The 16,122-nt window shown below is 44.3% G+C and overlaps 1 pseudogene; it reads right to left on the reverse strand.

The window, feature by feature from the left end:
- Window positions 1-2,021: 2,021 nt before the first annotated feature.
- On the reverse strand, window positions 2,022-13,329 carry LOC119279936 (annotated as a pseudogene).
- Between the last annotated feature and the right edge of the window lie 2,793 nt (window positions 13,330-16,122).

Consider the following 16,122-nt stretch of genomic DNA (forward strand, 5'->3'; position numbering starts at 1 on the left):
CTTTATGTTTGTTTATTGTTTTTAAGTATTTATATTTTGACTCCTTTTTAATGTTTTTGAGTCTTTTATTTTACTGAAACTTTTATAATTTTGAGTCTTTCCATTATTTTGAGTTTATTTATTGTTTTTTGAGTTTTTTTATTTTGCCTCTTTTTTATTTTTTAAGTATTTTATTATTCCGAATCTTTTATACTTTTGAGTCTTTTCTTGTTTTTGAGTCTTTTTTATAATTTTCAGTCATTTATTATTTCGAGACTGTTTATTGTTTTAAGTCTTTCTATTATTTCAAATCTTCTGTAATTTTGAGTCTGTTATTTTTCTTAGTATTCATTTTTCTTAATCTTTTATATTTTTGAGAATTTTATTTTTTAGAATATTTTAATTTTGAGTTTTTTATTTTTTTATCTTTTTTATCAAAAAGGATGCATTCCAAAGCGTGCCACCACTTTGTGTGACTTCTACTCATTTCAGTCACTACTATTCATTGAAAAATATTTGGAGACCTTGAAAGTTCTAAACAGAGGAGCTAACTGCAGTCCCCTCCACATTTTCTCATCCGGGCTTGGGACCGGCAAAGGCAGTGTTAAACTATAAAACTACCAAACACAAAAAAAAATAGCAAACACCACAACCAATCATTCAGCTAAGCAACAAGCCACACAATCAACCAAAGGCAGCATTAGCACGACACACAATTGGCAATAAATATCCACACAACGTTTTCACAGGATCATAACACAGACATGGTTCAAAATCGCATGGAAACACCGCTGAAATCATGCTTGCCTCACTAGCAGAATCACAACTCAAATCGTGGTTCAAATCATGTGTGTCCACACGAGCAAAGACACCGCTCACAAAGTCAGAAAGTCACAACCAGAGGTTCAAATTGCACAGAAACAAAGAGCATCACACGTAATGGGGATTAAAAATTGAACACACAGAAGAAGTACTAAATACCCAACGAGGGGCCGCGGCATCGAAGACAAAGTAGTCAGACGGTGTCTAATCCATATGGAACACACAACATGGACAACCTGCTGAAATGAAAATAAAGGTGAATCAAAGAAACTGAACACACAACATGGACAACCTGCTGCATCCAGGAAGTAACTAGCTAGTAAAACTGCATATTGTAAACTACCTGATTATTCAAAAGTAACTAGCTAGTCCTGTTAAAGTAACTAGATAATTGCGGCCGCGGGGCACATACTCATGCAATGAGCTCCTGCAGTCGCATGTCTGGTACAATCTAATCACATCACTCATCTCAAATATACCACTGGTTTCAGTGATGTTATAGTACAAAATGACATTGAAATAGATATACATTGGTACTGGGGTACAAAGAACTTCCACAAGAGTTCTAACACACAAAAACCATAGTAAAATCACCATTGGAATGAATAAAATGTACTGCTGCAAACAAACACGTTTATCTCTGAACTATATATGCTAACCATATCTTACAACAGATAATCAATTCAGAAACACAGCAAATGCTATTTAACATCCAAAAGAGGAAAATAGAGGGGAAAACGGGACACGTCTTTAAAAAGGTGCAACAAAACCATTTATCATGCACAGAAACTAAACACTACATCAGCTAGATTTCAAGTCTTGCATGCACAAAACTAATTAACAAGCTAACCAACTAGGTAAACTAGAATGCCATCAGCCACAAAATTCAGAAGGTGAATATATATAAAATACAAAGGAGGTAAATGCAGCTCCCTCCACATTTTCACATCCGGGCTTGGGACCGGCAAAGGCAGTGTTAAACCACACCAATCATCATTCAAGCATATAGGCCACACCATCAAGCAAATGCAACATTCACACACACACACACACACAGTCAAGCACACACAGAGTCACACAAACAGAGAGTCAAGCACACACACAGTCAAGCCACACACAGTCACACACAAAGTCAAGCCACACACACACAGTCAAGCCACACACACAGAGTCAAGCCACACATAGTCACACACACACAGAATGGAGCACTTGCACACAAGAAACATACATAAATAGGGGCACAAACAGAAAGCTAATACATGCAAGACCGAAGTAAACTCAAAAAGCTATAAAGAATTTCCAGAACTTGAATGAGTAAACTGATTTCTCTAGAGGGGCGAGGGTGATCCAGATCTTCATTCCTGAAAATAGGAAGTTAGTTAGAGGCTGATTAAGTGATTATCTTCATCAATACCCACAAGTTTGTAGGCACAGTATTCTTGTTCTACTTACTAGAGAAAGCAAGGCATGTAACATGAGCAACATTCTTATAGAAATTCTGGCTAAGGTAAGCCATGCGACTTGATCACACCGGATGCTTTGTCGTGGTCAAGAGCAACCTTCAACACTGCTTCATTTCTAGTGCTAGTAGATTCAGCCTGCAGGGCAGAGAAACAATGTCAGTACAAATCACCAGGCAAACCAAGCTTCTTACTTGTTGGGTCCAAATCAAGGAATTCTAGCTACCAAATAATTCAAGGTGGATGCAAGATGAAACCTCCAAACATCAGCCTCACTAGTGCACACCAGCTTATAAGCTTAAGTATTGTGTTTATATTATACAGAATAAACAGACCAGCCTACCACCAGTCAAGTTCGAAATAATGTACTGATTAACCAAGCTTATGATGACTTGCCAACAGTTCGAAAGTGAACTGCAGTCTAGTGTTTATTCCATTTGTAAGTAGGACATGATGCAAGCAAAAACCCTAAAAGCAGAATTAATTCACTGGCCTGGTAAAGCATCCACTTTTCACATATTAGGAATATGCACTAACGCCAACTGCCATTATTCCTTTTATGTTCAGAACAAAGACGTTGATATTTATAGGTAGTTCCTATTTTTCATATTATACATACTGGGTCATGTATTCTAAAATTGAAAAGAACCACCAAAGAATGGTTGATGTAGCCAACAGATGGAAGGCAGGTTAACTCACCGGGTGACGTGGATCAGCAAGCATGGGAAAGAGGCCTCTAACTATGAGTGATTTTCTTGCCTGCAGGAAGATAATGCAACAAATATGAGTTATAACAGTGGCACACTGCCAAACACCAGAGACAAGTCTTGGTCCAAATTAAGCAGTATTGTTTTTTATCAGGCAAGATTCTATAGTACTCCCTCCATCCCGAATTACTTGTCTTAGACTTGTCTAGATATGGATGTATTAGACACGTGGTAATACATGTTAATTAGTGAGTCTAGTTGAACACCACACTAAAAAGGTCACAAGGAAACAGGTTGTTCACATACTTCAAATGCGCTTGTGAAGCTCCACTTCAATTGATTAGTTTTCAGACGAGGGACGGCATGGTGGGCCTGTACTTGGCAATTAGCCTGCAGATACTCAATACGACATAATATATGAATCAATTTCTATTAAACTACAAGATGAGGTGAAGCGCCTATAAGAAGAAATACTCTTTTTCTACTATCCGGATGAGGTGAAGAAAATGATGACCGAAGCCTTAACTTTAATAGCAGCCCGCACCTAGCAAATAGGTAGTGAACTATTTCAGACTTATAAAACCAAGTGTCACAGACTGATATTCAATCAATGGAAGACAGAAATTGTTCACCTGTAAACACTAACAAAAGGTTGGAAAATTAAAAGAAACAAAATACGCACTGCAGAGAAGCAGTATACTCCATGTGGGTCATGGGTTCTCCCACATATTTCATGGTTCGCTTGAAGTACAAATCCTGGTTGAAGACATTCTCAGCCTGTGAAACAATTCATGAAAATATATCACCAAATATGAAGAGAGAAAAGGCAGGAAGGAGTGAATTTCCATTAGATTCCATTAGAGTGCCAAAGATATACTTGTTGAGAACACATTTAGGGGCTATTCGGAAGAATAGTATTTATTTGGAACATTTTAGTATTGAAGCCTGATTTGAACTACAAAAGGGAACCTGTCAACAAATGCCCTCCCAAACAGGTCTGTATCAAGAGAACATAGACCTCCAAAAGAAAGTTCACCTTAGCACAAATTCTGCATAGCGTTGAAATAGTCTCAACTAGATACAACCCACGGATAGTCTCAGCAACAAGGAGAATGGCATCACCTGAACAAAACAATTGTGATTTCATGTTACAGTTGTGTAATTATAGTTTGTTTGGGTGCAGTAATGAGCAGCTGTACAGGATCACCAAAGTATAAGATATCTGCAAGAGGCAAAAACTAACCGTCCAGCACCGTGTTTGCCACATCAGTTGCCTCCAGACGAGTAGGCCTTAGGTTGTCCATCATTCTATCCACAGCACGAGTAACAACAGTTTCTGAAATAAGAACACCTAAAGAACAAACAAAGTAGCTCAATAGAGAAAAATACATGTTAATTACCTCCAGATTCTCAATTTTGGCAAAAATCAGAGTTTGGCTAAGATCACCTAACTTTGAGAGGAACTCCTGTGCCTATTGCAGGAAAAGTACTATCAACTTAGGAACATCTTTCCAAAGTATGAAATGCAAACAAACATGTGATATTATTCAACAAAATATCAATACAAAAAACATTAATCTGTTGGGAAAGATGGCACTGTGAAGTAGTACACTTTAAATATCGACATAATGAGTTACTTACTTACCGCACATCTTCTGCATGCCTTGTATAAGAAACAGAGAGGAAGTCAATCTTGTTTTCCCCATTTTTTTTCATAACCTGAAAGTGGTGAACGCTCATAAAGTCATTACTGCACCCAAACAAACTATAATTACACAAGCTGCTCCCAATTGGTGTAAAGTGTAATTATAGTTTGTTTGGGTTACAACAAGGAGCTCCAGTTTCATGAAAATAATAATTTAACATGTAAATCAAGTCGCCAAGTTAATACAAGGAGCAAGAGAGATTCTTGGGAGGAGTTCCTTACATCTTTATCCTCATCAGACGGCGTGGGCATGTCGATATGGATCTGGGAGCAGTGCAATGTGAAGGCATAATAATCACAAAAAAGTTCAAAAAAAGAATAGCGCTAGGTCTGTTACCTATGATCAGCAACTACCAATACCAAAGTTAGATACCAATCAACAAACAACAATCAATCAATTGTAATAACCATGAACAAACAGCAATCAATCTTGCCATATAAACATGTAATATCTCGAGGCAACAAACAGCAAACAATCGGCCTACATGGTTTGTACCTTCTCAAGGCAATCAATCAAACAACAAACAATGCATCTTAAGGCAATCAATCAAACAACAAACAACAATCCATCTCAAGGCAATCAATCAAACAACAAGCAACAATCCATCTCAAGGCAATCAATCAAACAACAAACAACAATCCATCTCAAGGCAATCAATCAATCAAACAGCAAACAACAATCAATCAATCATGCCATATGGGAAGATAAGCAAAGCATGATAACAATAAACAATTGAAAAGAACAGCATCAGAATAATCGTAACAGACAAGAACAGGATTCTCTGCATCTAGAATGGGAGCACACACGCCTGCCGGTTGAACAAGAATCGGCAGAGGGCAACCAGAGTATCAAGATCATGCGTTTGAGATCTGAAAATAACGGACGAACAACGCAGGTGATGGAACAGAGGAACCGACTTGACAGCGCTCCAATTTCCAAACCAAGAACCAATCTTTCCTGCAACCGTCGCCCCGACACGAACACGAAACGCAGGATCGTCAGATAACAGAAGCGCACGCACAAGTAAACACAGGAACAATCGCTCCACCGTGAACACGAAACGCAGGAACAGAAGTTTCTCAAACAAACTTTAGCTCGCAAACCAGACCGACGGACCGCTCGCTCACTCGCCCGCTTCCTCCCAGAGTCGCAGAGACGGAGACCCCCGACGAAACAGCCCCAAGAACACGCGAGAGCATCAGGGCGACAACGAGGACAAGCAAAATCATATCACAAGCGACTCTAAAGTGACGAGGAGGACGAGTAAATCAAACCAGACGCGATTTTCTATCTACACGGACGAACCAAGGACGAGCAAAATCAGTCGAATCAGACGCGCTTCAAGACAAACGAATCGAGAACGAGCAAAATGACAAATCGAACACAATTCTTCTAATCTAAACAGTGAATCCAGCAGGGACGAGCAACATAAAGTCAGAGGCGAGAGGAGAGGGAGTCAGGGACGAATGCCTCACCAGACGCGAGAGGAGGAGAGGCATGAACCGAGGACGAATTGCCTCACCAAACGCGAGAGGAGAGGTAAGCCATTCATACCTAAAAAATATATGTTTCAAGTTGGCAACAGCGGTTGTCTCTCATCAGTTCCAAGCCGATGGCTACCCTGAAATGACATGAGCAACTTAAAATGTGAGTGTGATGTAAATGATGTTTCTATTATTCTTGAAGCAAGAAAAGTAGCTTACATCATCGACAGCACCAGCAGACATATTTACAAATGAAGATTCAGATGACCTGTTATGTAATAAGCATCATATGAGTCAAAGATACTTAGAAATCAGTTTATGATCATAACAGCATAAGTAATTATTCATGTGTGTGTATCAAAGTTATCAAGGAATCAAGTATTCAGTATAAAACAAGTCAGACAAACTGATCAAAATTCAAACTCTGACCATTTGAAAGCATAGAAACTTACCGATGATTTATCGTCCTGCAACTCCAATAATTCACCCAGTTTGTCGTCTTTGACTTTAGCTATAGGTGAGAACTAAGAACAAATAGAAGTACACAAATGGAAGTAACCAGTGTGTTTCGAAGTTAGCAAACATCCCACCCAGGGGGGAAATGCATTTCAGCAAACCATAAAAATAGAACAATCAAAAGAATACCTCTCTCGACATTGCCTGCCTATACATCCACCCATGGCGTACTTCTGTGTCCAAGAGCGTGCCGTGGACTCATACTTGGCCCAATCAGTCTTGTACATGTGAGCAATCTCAGGCACCAGAGGATCATTGGGGTTGGGTTCCGTCAGCAACGAACAGATTGATAGGAGGACCTGTTAACAGAGACGGGTAAATGTTAGAGAAACATAAATGAAGAATTTTTGTGAGATTAACTTGCTGAAGGAACCAAGCTTATATCAGCAACAAGCTTTAAGCAAAAATGGAACAACCAAGCTAGGAATGCATATCATTACCTTTGATATGGTCAAAGCCGGGCTCCACTATTCCTTAAGAATGTCAGGGCAAATGCTGTCGTTGCTGTTGATGAAAGAGACCTGAAATATGTTCATGTCTGAATGTCAGAAAAAATATATAAGATAGCAAGCAGCAGCAAACTAATTGTTTGAGGACTCCCAAGACATTTGTGTAACAACAATTCCAATATCAATCTGAACTCTTTTTTTACAAAGGTTAGCTCGGTACACTGGAAATTACCTTCGGGGGCTTGAAGGAATAATCCAGTGGGAAATGGATTTTCACCAAAAATAGACCACCAGTAAACGGGCTGTCTGAGGGTCCCATGATAGTAGCCTGCCCGTGGAACATGTCATCACCTACAGGACCTGCCCGAATAAAAGGAAAGTGATACAGTATTACACAACAGTCAGACAAGCATATGTATGAAGCCAGTCAAGTATGAGCAAGAAAAAAGTCATATTTGCTACGAGATCAAACAGTAGCCAGCTTTAGTTATGTGTGAACAAGTTCAGAATTAGGCATGAAATTATATTATCAGGGTTATCCATCATATACACGTCCAGTACAATGATTAGAATAATTCCAAGTTCATTGATCTTAATTTCAAGAGGTTAGTGGAACCAACTGCTGTATGAAAAAACATCAAGTCACCCAGGAGGCCAGGACATCCACTGAAGCCACTTATTCTCCACAAAACATAGAACATGAGGTTTACACACATTATGAATGCTAAAGTTGCTTCAGTAATTATATTTCTTCCTGTATGCATTGATAGACCAAGGAAAACAGGTGCCCGTTACAACCTCACCTACTAAAACATAGGCCACTCTTGATGATTCTCTCTATTGGTTAGGGTGGTACCGTTCATGTTTCTCAAATCAGATTTACACAACATTAACAATGCTAAAGTTGCTTCAGTAATTATATTTCTTCCAATATGCATTGATAGACCAAGGAAAGCAGGTGATCATTGCAACCTACTAAAACAGAGGTCACTTTTGACAATGCATATACAAAACATCATCCAAGGAAGTATGGCATTACTATATAACTAGCTAAAATGTGGGATACGCATTCATAAGGTTACCATTACCAGCCATGAGATAAATATTTGTGTAAAATATAGGAACGAGTAAAATTCGAGAGGGATTATCATCGAAACACATACCAGGTTGATGAGCGATCCACAGCTTCAGTTAAAACACCAGAAAGCACACCATCAGAACAACGATATTGAATCGAATTAGGCATCATGAAAACATCCATGCAAATATCAGGTGCCAATATCTAAAACCAAAAGTTCCAGTAGCAAAATTTGGGTAAATAAATGCTTTGGAACTACAGGCATCAGCATCACAAAATATAGAGAATGTAAATATACCTGCACTATATGCCAACTCAACCCATCAGTGTCCTTAGCAACACAATAAAGAGCAATTGTGATATGTCCATATCAACATGTGTGTACCATAAATACTTAGAAAAGCATTATTCCAAGGACTGGACAACAGTAATATACCAAAAAAGAATATGATATCCACATAAGACATATAATCACAAAAAAGTTCAGAAAAAAGAATAGTGCTAGGTCTGTTACCTAAGATCAGGAACTGGCAATACCAAAGTTAGATACCAATCGACAAACAGCCATCAATCAATCAATCAATTGTAATAACCATGAACAAACAGGAATCAATCGTGCCATATAAACATCTACCATCTCAAGGCAACAACCAGCAACAAACAACAATCAACAATCCATCTCAAGGCAATCACTCAAACAACAATCAACAATCATAAGGCAATCAATCAAGCAACAAACCACAATCCATCTCAAGGCAATCAGTCAAACAACAAACAGCAATCCATCTCAGGGCAATCAATCAAACAAAAAACAACACTCAACCAATCGTGCCATATGGGAAGATAAGCAAAGCATGATAACAATAAACAATTGATAAGAACAGCATCAGAACAACGGTAACAGACAAGAACAGGACTCTCTGCATCTAGGATGGGAGCACACACGCCTGCCGGTAGAACAAGAGTCGATAGAGGGCAACGAGAGTATCACAAGGGCGCATGAGTTTGAAATCTGAAAATAACGGACGGACAACGCAGGTGATGGAACAGAGGGAACGATTTTGTCAACCAGAAACGCAGGATCGTCAAACAGATAGCGCACGCACAAGTTTGTCAACCAGAAACGCAGGAACCATCCCTCCACCGCGGTCCGCGGACATGAAACGTAGCATCGTCAGATAACAGCAGAGCACGCACAAGTTTCTCAAACAGACTTGTTAGCTCGCAAACAAGACGGTGACCCAAACCGGCATACCGCTCGCTCGCTCGCTTCCTCCCAGAGTCGCAGGGACCCGACGAGACGGCCCCAAGAACACGCGGGGCAACGGCGAGGACGAAGAAGAATCTGAACTGACAACGACCAGCAAGTCAAACCAGACGTGATTTCTATCTAAAGGCCGACGGCGAGGACGAGCAAAACCAACCAAAGCAGACGCGCTTCAGAGCAGACGAACCGAGGACACGCAAAATGAAACAAATCAGACGCGATTCTTTCTACTCTAAACGACGGACGAATCGAGCGAGGCACGGATCCAGGACGAACTGCCTCACCGGACGCGAGACGAGGAGAGGCTAGGCAAGAATCGGGGACGAGTCGCCTCACCGGACAGACGCGAGAGGAGGAGAGGTACGAGTCGAGGACGAGCGGGCGCAGCTGGCGCACGACGCCGGTGCCCCCGCCGCCGGTCGCCCGCCACTTGGCCGAGCCCCCGCCCGCGCCCTCGGGGAGCGGCGCGGCCCGCAGGCGGAGAGGAGAGGGAGCAGGGCGCGAGCGGGCGGTTGGACTTGGAATCGGCGGCCGGAACGGAGACCACCACGCGGCCAGGACGGGCCGAGGGCGAAGGAAGGGGCGAGAGGCGCGGCCCGGACGAAGAGAGGAGGGGCGGGCGGGCCAAAGGGCGGAGCTTTATAGCCGGGCGGCGGGCGGCGGGCGGAGGCTTGTCCTTGCCGAGGTGCGCGTGGCGTGGGTGCGGATATGAAAGGCAAGTGGAGCGGGGGCGGCGGCGGAACGGGAGTTTTCCACGCCCGTGCGTACCGTTGCCGTGTCTCTTTCCTTTTTTTTTTGTTTCAGATCAGATTGGTTGCATGGTGAAAACAAATGCGTTCATTTTTTAGTGCTGACAGTAAATGTGTTCGTGTTAGAAACATGCTACACTGCCAAAAAGAAAATATAAAAACGCCACGTTCATTGATAGACCAACTTGAGTGTAATTTTCTTTTTTGCCCGGCTAGAAATAGCTTAGGATACAAAAAGCTCGTTTCGCCCGCTCTAGCTTCCGCCGCTTCCCTCCCCTTCATCGCCTCTCCTCCCCTCCTGCCGTTCGTGTAGGCGGCGGCGGGGCGTTTCTCCCCTCCTGATGGTGTGCGCAACGCGGGATGCGGCATCGTGCCGGGGGCGCGGCGGCAGCGAGTCAGATGGGCGCGCCGTTGGCGTGGGCGGATGGCAGGGCGCGGCTGTGCGGATTCCGAAGCTGCGTGCTCGGGGCGCTTGACAAACTTTCTTTCAAATTCGATGATTTTTTTCCAGTGTTTTTCAAATTTGATAAACTTTTTTCCAAATTCAATAAAGTCATTTTCAAAATTCGATAAACTTTTTTTAATCTTTTTCTTAAAATTGATGAACTTTTTCCAATTCGACGAGCTTCTTTCAAAAACAATTAATTTTTAATTTTTAAAAAATATGTGATTTTTTTCAAATTCATGATCTTTTTTGAAGTTTGTGAACTTTTTTTCAAAAACCATGAACATTTTTTTAGTTCACTATTTTTTTCTTTTTTTAGAAAAACGTATTTTTTTTCAAAAGTTGATTGGTCGACTGTGACCAGTCTAACGCGATCAAGGGAGTTAGGAGACCAGTCGAGCACTATTTTCTTCTTGCGTTGGCCCATGAGTGGGGGTGCATGGGCGCAAGAAGCTCAACAAGGCGCCCTATAGGAGCTCGCGGTCTGTTCCCGCTTGGTGCCATGCGCCAAAGCGGTATGGCTTGCGATACTTTGCTTTCTTCTTTCTTTACCGTTTTTTCATGTGTTCGCGCCCTTGCACTCCAAGGGCACCTCTTTGTAAGATCACCACCTGAATGACAACAAAGGGATGCTCTGAGTAGGTCGAACATTTTTTTTCCTTTTTGGAATGACAGGCTATATTGAATTACTCAGGAGGATTACGAAGTGTGTGAATACATCCTAAAAGAATAGTTAGGGTGTTATTCACCCACATACATCTTCTACGATCCTAACAGGCACACAAGCTTCATTTGCTTCTCGGTTGGTATGGACAATGGAGCAAGATTGAAAACTAGGGCTCGCGTCCACGTTTGCTTTTCGGTTGATACAGACAATGAAGCCAGGTTTGCTCTTAAATTTTTTGCCTCATTTAGCATTCGCACAACATCTTGAGCATCACTTTCGATGATCACCTTGAGATGTCCAAGAGTGAGATGAATGCCATCACGGAGCACCAAGGCTTCCATAGTTGTGGGATTTCGGGTTCTGCAAACCCTTGATAGGTTCAAACTCTGGGGTGCGTGCGGAGATCTCAACCTACCCAGCATGCCTACTCGCGATCTTCCTAAGCCTAGCGCGTCGAGCTCCAAGGGACAGAGAGACACAACAGTTTATCCTGGTTCGGGCCACCTTACGGTGTAATACCCTACTCCAGCATTTTGGTGGATTGCCTCGAAGGGCTAAGGATGAACTAGTACAGTGGATGAACTGGCCTCAGGAGGTGAGGTGTTCTTGAGCTCGAGAGAGTTGGTGAGGTGGTTGGATGAGAAGGGATCCAATCTGTACCTCTCCTTTGGTGGTGGCTAAGTCCTATTTATAGTGGCCTTGGTCTTCTTCCCAAATGTTGGCGGGAAGGGATCCCACAAGTAGTATATCCTATCCTGACTAAAGTGGTCTTCGCCTGCGAAAAGCCTCTGGCCGTGACACTGCGGTGGGCTCAATGATGACCTCTGTCCTGCCGGTCTTGGTCTTGTTGCACCAGAACGGAAACCTTTGGTTGATTCCTCGGGACTCCGCACCTGCCGCTTGCCTCCCTTGCACCAAAGGGGAAACTGACGCTCTGCACCCGTTGGCACCCGCCTGGCCTTGGTCGTCATGGCTCACGTCAGCTGAGCCTCATGAGGTGCACCTTGCATATCACTCTCCGCCCCTCCGGAGCCAGCCTGAGGAGGCCGATCCCTCGGGGGTCTTGGTGTCGTCCGCCTCGTGAGGCTTGGCCCCTCGTGAGGGTCTTGAGCTGTTGATGCTGAAGCTGGGCCATACCAAGCCATCGATGGAGCCACGCAGTGGGCCGCAGGCAGGCAAGTCTGGGTGCCCCCGTATCCAGAACACCGACAGTAGCCTCCGGGCCCAAGGCGCGCTCGGACTTGGCTTCTAGGCGAAGCCAAATGGGCAAGTGCAGAGCGCCACGGGCCCTAACCGCTTGCAGCCTTGAACTACGTGTGGCGATTGATGGGACGTGGGCGTCTCCACTTCCCCATGCTGCCTCGGCAACCGTTCGACTTGACGAGTCGATGCTGCATGCAGACGATCATCATTGCATGAGGTCGTGGAGGCCGGCGGTTGGCCTCCCTCCGGCTATAAATTAGGGAAGGGGCAGAGCCACCCTCGCTCATCTCTTCCTCCGTCTTCCCGCTGCTTGCTCCTTCTCCATCTTGCTTCCATGGTGTCGATCAGAAGGTTTTCCGCAGCTGGGAAAGGAAAGGCCCCTCAGGAGGGGTCTGGTCCTCTCCCGCCGAAGAAGCGGTTCCGCCTTCCTCGTGACACCGGCATGAGGCAGGAAGGGACCATGCCTTGGCAATTGAGGCCTCTACCTGGCTTCCCCTTCCTCTGTACGCCTACGCCCAGGATGACGATGTGCGCCGTCGAGCTATTCCAGGCGGCGAAGGACGAGCCGCTGTTGTCCCGCCTGCCGAGCCGTGGACCCACGCCGAGAGTAGCTCGCGTGAGTTTGTGGTGTGGGCGGCGATGCCGCCCGACTCGTGGATCTGGCTCCCCAGGTTCTTCACCGACGAGCTGCCATCGAGGGGGCGCTTGAGTTGTGGCTGCAGCACGTCGGGTGTTGTAGCCTGGCTACAAGAGCTGAGGTCGAGGTGATGCCCCCTGGGGATGTCTTCATGACCCATTGGTGGGGCGAGGTTGCCCGAGCCTGCCGAGCAGTGGGGGCCCTCACGATCCACTTTGAATACGACGGCGCCTCCACTCTGTACTTCAAGGTCTTCAACAAGGAGGGCTGGCGGCTGGAGTGTTGCCTCGGGGGAAGCAGCCCGCGGAACGCGGCCGAGGGTTCCAGGTCTACTTCCGTCCCTGCCAGCACCTCCTTCGGTAGCAGCGGCGACTCTTGGGAATCCAGCGATTCTCCTGAACCCAGCGACTCTCCGGAGTGCAGCGAGGACAGCTACATGCCGCCAAGCTCCCGATGTGGTTGAAGCGCGGCAGCGGCTGCCGCTCGGCGTCGTCGGTGATGCGCGCTGACCTAGCCGAAGCCTTCCTCCTTTTCCTTCCCTGCGCGGAATTGAAAGTGCATCACTCTATGTCTATGGATATCCTTGCTTGTTCCTTGTGGGACTAACCCGTGTAGGTATTTAAAGTGCACCTCACTCCAATGGATTGCTCCGAATGATCTACATCAACATTGATCATCCACATCTTCAACACCTACATGAAGTCATCATCGACAAAACCCAAGGTTAGTTCAACCCTCTTAGGGTGGATATCACATCTAGGGGGAGCTTTACTCTAAAGAATTGAGCTAAAGCAACTCTAATGGTGTGAACACAACAATGTTTTATGTAAAAGTGGTAACCCCACTTGTGCTTAAACGATGAGTATGACCTATGATCAAATGTTCTCATTTGACTCCTAAGTCAATATACTCATATATAGATGACCTAGTCATCGCCAATTGTTTGATAGATGCTAGAATTGGTTGTGCATGCTTTGTCACTTATTTCATTTGCCATTTTATTGTGTGAGCATGTCGTTTGCATTTTTACTCATTCAAGGACATCCACTTGTTGTTTTGTATGTTTGGCTTCTTTTTCTTTTTCTTTTGACCAACTGGATGAACAAGAATGCCTAAGAACCTTCTCTAGCTATCTATGCTTTTCTCATCTCAAAATCTATTCATGCTATATCACAAAGTTTGATCAAGTCAGATTCAAACCACTCTGTGTGAGGAGCACTCGGAGTCCCCGATTTGTCATAGACTTAAACTTCCAAAACCTCTTTGTGCATTTTGGTCTGATCGAGAAATCCATTTCAGTCACACCGAGTTCACTAAGTTGATCTAGGTTTTCATCTCGGTGCAACCAATTAGAACCTTCTGGTCACACTGAGTTGCAGTAACTGCTCGCAGTTTTGCATCTCGGTACCGCCGAGTTGTTCCACTCGGTCACACCAACAGGGTCAGGTTATATATATTGACGGGTCAAATTTTGGAAAAATTTCTGAAACCTTTCGCCCGCGCGTAACCTGCTCTGCCTCTTCGGGTCTTTGGATCGTCTTCTCGCCGCCAGCGACCTCCCACCACTGGTCTCCGCCACCGTCAACGGCAATCTGCCCCGCCGTTGCCGCTGTAGCAAGTTCACCGCCGATATAGGGTATGAACTTGACACTTTGTGCTATTCCTTAACTCTGATTCCTAGCACATTGCTTTGCCATGATTCTTGCCAAGTATGAAATCATCCTGTCTAGCTAAAACCTCCAGTAGATTAGATTCAATTTGAAAATTTAGGGTTAGGTTTCTGCCGAACTCATCTCGGACCGACCAAGTTGTTGAAATCGGTCTCACTGATTTGGCTTAGGCCATTGCACATGTGATTTTCGGTCTGACCGAGAATTGCAAATCAGAGTGATCGAGTTTGATTCTTTGTGAAACCCTAGCAGTCTCGGTGCCACCGAACTGTGACTCGGTCTGACCAAGTTCTCTAGTTTAGGTTACAAAAGCTGCTTCGGTATCACCAAGTTTACAAATCGGTAGCTCCGGAATGCTTTTTGTGGAATACTAAAACTAAGTTTTGAGTCAGTTGTTTTGCAAAACCTCTGTACTTTGTGATGCTCATCTACTCTACCTCATCTACAACCTATTCACAGGGTCTGTTGACAGTTGTTTGCCTGAAGATGTCTGATCAAAGTGACAGCCAGAACAAGTCAGAGGAACAGGTTCCGTTGAGTGAGGGCACTAGTCCCTCCAGTAGCTATGATGAGGGTAGCAGGAGCACACCTAGTAACTTGCCCAAGGCAGCTACTAGAACAAGGAAGAAGAGAACATCTGATTCAGAGGATGAGGACTACATTGTAGCTGAGGATGAGGCCACTTCCAAGAAGAAGGTGGTGAAGAAAGAATTTGGCACAGCTGCTTCAACAAAGCCAGTGATGAACAGAAAAGCTCCAGCCAAGAGAGTTCCTATGTTAAAGGTCAGAGCATCCACTCAAGAAACTTTGGGATCTGAACCCAACGAACCAGTTGTGGCTCAGAAGAAGAGGAAAGAAAGGGTCAAGAAGACCATGGCCAGAGTTATTGGGAATCCCTCCATGATGAGTGAGGTAGAAGAAGAGGAAGAGGATGCTGCACCAGCACCTAAAGCTCAAAATCTCATGGGAGATGCAATCAGATCAGGGGCTGCTCCTAAGCCCAAGTCTGCACCCAAGAGGAACACCAGAAGTATTCCAGCTGAGGAGAAGAACAAGGCCCCAGTGCCTGAAGCTGCTACTGAAGAACAAGATGATACACTTGTTTTGAGAAAGTTGAAGCCCAAGATTCCAGATCACAATGATGCACATCCAGTTGCAGAGAACATGAAGCTCGGGAAGGATGCAGGACTGAGACAGTGGAGAAGTTTGATCCCTATGCTGTCAGGAGGAGAACTGCTGTGGACTGCAGGTTTCACACTAAGGAATAGCAAGACTTCTATGAG

Source organism: Triticum dicoccoides, chromosome 3B, assembly GCF_002162155.2.
Source record: "Triticum dicoccoides isolate Atlit2015 ecotype Zavitan chromosome 3B, WEW_v2.0, whole genome shotgun sequence".
Taxonomy (NCBI): Eukaryota; Viridiplantae; Streptophyta; class Magnoliopsida; order Poales; family Poaceae; genus Triticum; species Triticum dicoccoides.